Source organism: Petaurus breviceps, unplaced genomic scaffold (genome assembly GCF_028583685.1).
Source record: "Petaurus breviceps papuanus isolate PSGF00001 unplaced genomic scaffold, PetGlider_PUasm1.0 224, whole genome shotgun sequence".
NCBI classification, from domain to species: Eukaryota; Metazoa; Chordata; class Mammalia; order Diprotodontia; family Petauridae; genus Petaurus; species Petaurus breviceps.
The window spans coordinates 11,881,873-11,887,872 of NW_027185887.1; the positions used below are offsets into that span (position 1 = coordinate 11,881,873).

Below are 6,000 nucleotides of genomic sequence, written 5' to 3' on the forward strand. Positions count from 1 at the left end.
ATGGATGTTAGGGTAGACTATAGTTTACCATTTAGGCAACTGTGGCTTCATCTATACAAGAACCTCACATTTCACTCCATAGTACCGTATCTTTCATATTGGTATGGAACTGGGGGAGAGGTTAGAGTGGGTTGCTGCTTCTGTGGTTTTAGTAGAGGCTAATTTCTATAGGCTCAAAGATCTTCTGAATTGGATTATTCACTGAGGGGTCACTGATTAGGGTCGAGAAATATGTTCTCTTCATTAGGACCTTGGGCAATTTGAAATTCTCATCTAGAGATCTACTTGAGAAATGTTTATGAGCTTCATTTAGGTTTGGTAACAATGTTTTAAGAATATATATATAGGCCAGGTATGGGGACAGATGCCTGCAATCTCTGCTGTTGCAGAACCTGAAGGTTGGTGGATCACTTGAGTTTTAGAGTTCTGAGCTACAGTAAGGCTAAAGCTGATCTTTAGTGTCTACACTAAATAGCACCAATATGGCAGACACACATGTGTGTGTGTTTCTGTAAGCAGGGGGTCCACCAAGCTTTCTAATGAGGAGCAAACCTTTACAGATTGGAAATGGAGCAAGTCAAAGCTTCTGGGCTGATCAGCAATGGGGTCAGGCTAATGAGGTGGCATGGGGAGACTCACCCTCCAAAAAACCCAAGACCATACCCAAGCCTCAATCCTAAAATTATGTTTAAAATGAATCCGACTCTTGTGCTCACAATAAACACGATTCGAAAAGTCAAATATGGTTTAACCACCATAAGATGTGCTGCATTGTACTACTATGAATTGTTACTGTATTGCAATTGATTTTAAATTACATAGTCCTTTTGAACAAATGGCTTACTATTAACTGTCTTGTAAATAATTCCTAAACATGAAGCGTTTCCAATATAAATTGTGCCACTCAGTTCCTGCCTCTGTAGACAGTCACTGACTACATGTATGATTCAATTAGAATGAATGCATATTACAGAACACAAGCCATACAATTAGAACTTGAAGGAATCTTAGAAATGGCCTTTACTCTATATAGTTTCTAATAAAGTGGTTGTCCTTTTCTTTGCCTGGGCCAACCGCTCTTCAGGTACCCTTGATCTTTAAAAAATTTTTTTAATCTTATTTTTTCCCCAGTTACATGTCAAGAAAAGTTTTAGTGTTTATTTTTACAAGATTTTGAGTTCCACAGTTTTTTCCCTCCCTCTATCTCCTCCCCTTCTGAAAATGATAGGCAGTTTGATATAGTTATACATGTGTTATCATGTGAAGATATTTCCATATTAGTCATAGTTGTAAAAGAAGAAACAGACCAAAAGGAAAAAAAATCCACAAGAAAGAATAAAGTTAAGTGAAAAAATATGCTTCAATTTATATTCAGAGTACACCAGTCCTTTATCTGGATATGGATAGCATTTTTCTTTGTGAGTCTTTGTACTTGTCTTGGATCATTCTCTTGCTGAAAAGGTCTGAGTCATTTATAGTTGGCCATCACACAGTGTTGCTGATACTGTGTACAATATTTTCCTAGTTCTGTGCATTTCACTTTGCATCAGTTTGTAGAAGTCTTTCCAGGTTTTTCTCTTCATCATTTCTTATTATTGCACAATAGAATTCCATTATAGTCATATACCAGAGCTTATTCAGCCATTCAGGTAGCCTTGATCTTGATGTTAGTGAGCTCTGCTATTTGTTTCCTTGTAAGGCAAAAAAAAGCCTTATTCTGAACCATTAGAGTTGGACACAACTGAAAAATGACCAAATAACAACAAAAAAACTTTTTTGATTGATAGATGATTACTCTCTTCAGATCCTTTTATTTTAAAGTTTTTCTGTCCAGTTTCAATGATGAAGTCAGTACAATAACTAAATGCAAAGGGAAAATAAAGTTACTGTCTGAATAGTGTATTGATAGAGATTACCACAAAATTAAGATTTTAAAGTTGTAGCTTATTACTTAGGCTACATTTGTTCTTAATATGATAGATGCTTTGCATTTCAAAGCCACTGATTAGTTATTTCCCATAATGATTCCATTTTATTAAACATTTAAACAGCAATTTATATTTTGCAAATGTGTCACAGTCATTTTTTTTCACCTGTTTCACATGTGACAGATTAGCTATTCTCTTTGTAGATGATTAAGACTTCACTGAAGTCCTGCTTTGTTTCTTCATTATGCTGTCAAGGTACACCTGGATTCTAGAAGGCTTTCCTAATGGAGCCCAAGCTTTGTTGTGTCTGACTAAGCTAGAAGGACTTCAAGTAGAATAGACATTTCTCTGTGATAGGTGATGTCGCTGCCCAGACTACTTTAATTTGAGGTTTCAGTGAGCAGATTGGCCTTGTTGTGATGAATTCTTTTGTCTCAGAAACTCACACACTATCTATTAATTTGCAGAAGTGTTGGATTTGACATCAGAGGAATTATCCATACTGATGCAATAATGGATGAACACACTGAACAAATCAATGAACACATTGAGCAAAATAGGAAACATTGTCATATCTTTAAAGAAATTAGAATTTAAAATTGATTTTTCTTGACCTTATGATAGCTCGGTGTCTATCATTGCTGTCATAGGATCACAGAGAAGGGAGGTGCATTGGAGTCTCTGTATACCTGGTACTTAACCCTACCTGAACTAGAATCCCCTCTACAATATCTCTGCTAAATGCTTTGCTTGAAGATCTCCAGTGAGAGGGTGAACCCACTCTCTGCCTCCCAAAGGAGCCAGTTTCACTTTGGGAAAGTTCTAATTGTTGTGGGAATTTTCTTTTACTTTGAGCCTAAAGTTGCTTCTTTGCAAAAAGAAGTAGGAACTCATAAATTCTAGTTTCACTTTTTTTTAAAGAAGCAGAAAAAGTGTGTTCTTTTGTTTTTATGATAGCTATGCAAAATACTTGTGCACAATTATCATATCTCTCCAAAGTCTTCTCTTCTCTAGATTTAACAGTCATAGTTTCTTCAATCAATTCTCATATAGCATGATCTTGAGAAGGCTCCCTCTCACCCTAGTTGATGTCATTTGATTGTCCTTCACTTTAGCAATGTGTCTTTCCTTAAATATGCTACCTTGAATTGAATACAGTGCTTCATTTATGGTCTGACCAGGGCAGAGAACAGTGGTACTAATCCTTAAGAGTATTGTCAATGCAATGCTTTTTTTTGTAGGTTACTTATTTTTATTTTTTAGTTTACATCATTGATTTCCATAAAATTTTGAGTTGCAAATTTTCTCTCCATTTTTCCTCTACCCACCACTCCAAAACAGTGATCCCACTGAATAATCCCTCTCCCAATCTTCTCTCTCCTATATCTTCCTCCATCCCTCTCTGACTTTCCAGTAGGGCATGGTGGATCTCTATGCCCCAGTGCCTGTATATTTTATTTCCCAGTTACATGTAAAATTAATAATAATAAAGATATATATTTTAAACATTTAATTTTAAACCTTTGAATTCCAGATTCTTTCCCTACCTCCCTCTTCACCCTTCCTTACTGGGAAGATAAGCAATTCAATATGGGTTGTACATGTGTAGCTATGCAAAACATTTCCATGGTGGATATATTGTGAAAGACGGACTATATTTCCCTCCATTCCATTCCACCCCCACTTGTTCGATTCTCTACTTTCATCCTGTCTCTTTTCAAAAGTGGGTGCTTCCAACTTCCCTCCCCCCCAGCCTGCCCTCCCTTCCATCATCCCCCCTCTCATTCCCTTCCCCCCTACTCTCCTGTAGGGTGAGATACCCTATTTAGTGTGTATGTCATTCCCTCCCTAAGCCAAATTCATTGAGAATAAGATTGGCTCATTCCCTTTTGCCTTCTTGTTCTTCCCCTCCATTGTAACAGTTTTCCCTTGCCTCTTCTATATGTGATGATTTACTCCATTCTATCTCTCCCCATCTCCTCTCATATTTCTCTCTCACCTCTTAATTTCACCTTTTAAGTGTCATCCCTTCCTATTCAACTGGTCCTGTGCCCTCTGTCTATGTATGTACACATATATACACATACTCACATATGTATTCATATGCTCATACACCCTCCTATATAGACACATATATGTATATAGACATATATATATATATATATGCATTTCCATTCCCTTCAACTATTATCATACTGAAAAAAGTTTCATAAGTTACCATTATTGTTTTTCCATGTATGAATGTAAGTAGTTCAACTTTGATAAGTTCCTTATGATTTCTTTTCCCTGTTTACCTTTTCATGCTTCTTGCTTCTTGTATCTCTCTGCATGTCAAATTTTCTATTCAACTCTGGTTTTTTCCTAAAGAATGCTTGAAAGTCCTCTATTCCATTGAATGACTATATTTTTCCCTGAAACATGATACTCAGTTTTGCTGGGTAGGTGATTCTTGGTTTTAATCCCAGCTCCTTTGACCTCCAGAATATCATATTCCAAACCTTTTGATCCCTCAGTGTAGAAGCTGCCAGATCCTGTGTTATCCTGATTGTGTTTCCATAGTATTCAAATTGTTTCTTCCTGGCTGCTTATAATATTTTCTCCTTGATCTGGGAACTCTGGATCCTGTCTATAATATTCCTAGGAGTTTTCTTTTTGGGATCTTTTTTAGGAGGTGATTGGGGGATTCTTTCAACCTCTATTTTGCCTTCTGGTTCTAAAACATCAGGGCAATTTTCCTTGAGAATTTCTTGAAGGATGATTTCTAGGTTCCTTTTTTGATCATGGCTTTCAGGTAGTCCAATAATTTTTAAATTATCTCTCCTGGGTCTATTTTCCAGGTCAGTGGTTTTTTCAATGATATATTTCATATTGCCTTCTATTTTTTCATTTGTTTGGATCTGTTTAATAGTACTTGATTTCTCATAAAGTCACTAGCTTCCATCTGCTCCAATCTAATTCTGAAGGAATGATTCTCTTCAGTGAACTTTTGAGATTCTTTTTCTATTTGACAAATTTGGCTTTTTAAGGCATTCTTCTCTTCATTGCCTTTTTGAGCCTCTTTTGCCATTTGAGTTAGTCTATTTTTAAGGTGTTATTTTCTTCATTCAGGTTGTTCATTCAGACTCTCATTTCATAATTTTCTTGCATGGTTCTCGTTTCTCTTATCAATTTTTCCTCCACTTCTCTTATTTGGTTTTTAAAATCCTTGTTAAGCTCCTCTATGGCCTGTAAGCAGCTTATTCTTTTCTTGGAAGCTTCTGGTGCAGGCGTTCTGACTTTGCTGTCTTCCTCCTGTTACATTCCCTGATCCTTTTTGTCCCCCCAAAAGGACTCCAGAGTCAGATTACTGTGCTTGCCTTGCTTCCCTCGTTTGCTCATGTTGCCACTCAATTACTTGACTTTTGAGATTTTTGCCACAGTAGAACTCTGGAACCAGAGGGGCGAGCTTTATCCCAATCACTGGAGTTTTCACAGCTGCTGGAGCTATTAGTTGGGTGGCTTCTCTGAAGCTTCCACAGGTTGTGCCAAACTAGTCATGCACCCCAGGACCTCCACCCTAGATTGCAATCCAGATCCAAGAAGGTTAAAGCAAGAGCGATGACCCCTCAGACTGGTGCTTGGTCTCCCTACAGTCTATAGGCCAGGAGCTGAAGCTGCCACATGGCGCTGGCTGCTCGGCCACAGTGCCTCAGCCACTTCTTGCCCCGGGGGTAGTCTGGACCGTACTCCTGAATTCCCAGGTCCCAAAGTCTGCACTGCACTGATCTCTCACTTTGTCCTTAGCATCTATGGATTGATAATTCTGGAAACTGCCACAGCTGCTGGTGAGCTGAAGTCCCTCCAGCCAGTGGTTGGTTGTGGCCTCCCTGAGGCTGAAACCGTGGGGTTGTGTGGGGCTGGACTCAGCTCCCAGAGCACTGTGCTGGCCACTTGCTGCTGGCCTGCCAGGCTGTCCTCAGTGGGAGGTTAGTTTCTCTGTGTCATTTTGTGGATTTGGTAGCTCCAGAGTTTGTTCAGAGTCACCTTTTCTATGAATTGGAGGAGGTGGAAGCCAGAGCATCGTGGAAGTCCT

General features: G+C 38.5%; 1 protein-coding gene and 1 pseudogene across 3 annotated transcripts in view; both read left to right on the top strand.

The window, feature by feature from the left end:
- DCDC2 (doublecortin domain containing 2) overlaps nucleotides 1-6,000 on the top strand; it is a 223,552-nt gene that overhangs the window by 136,706 nt on the left and 80,846 nt on the right. The gene's annotated exons all lie outside the window — the stretch shown is intronic.
- Nucleotides 365-6,000, top strand: part of LOC138166484 (keratin, type I cytoskeletal 18 pseudogene) — a 31,387-nt pseudogene continuing 25,751 nt past the window's right edge.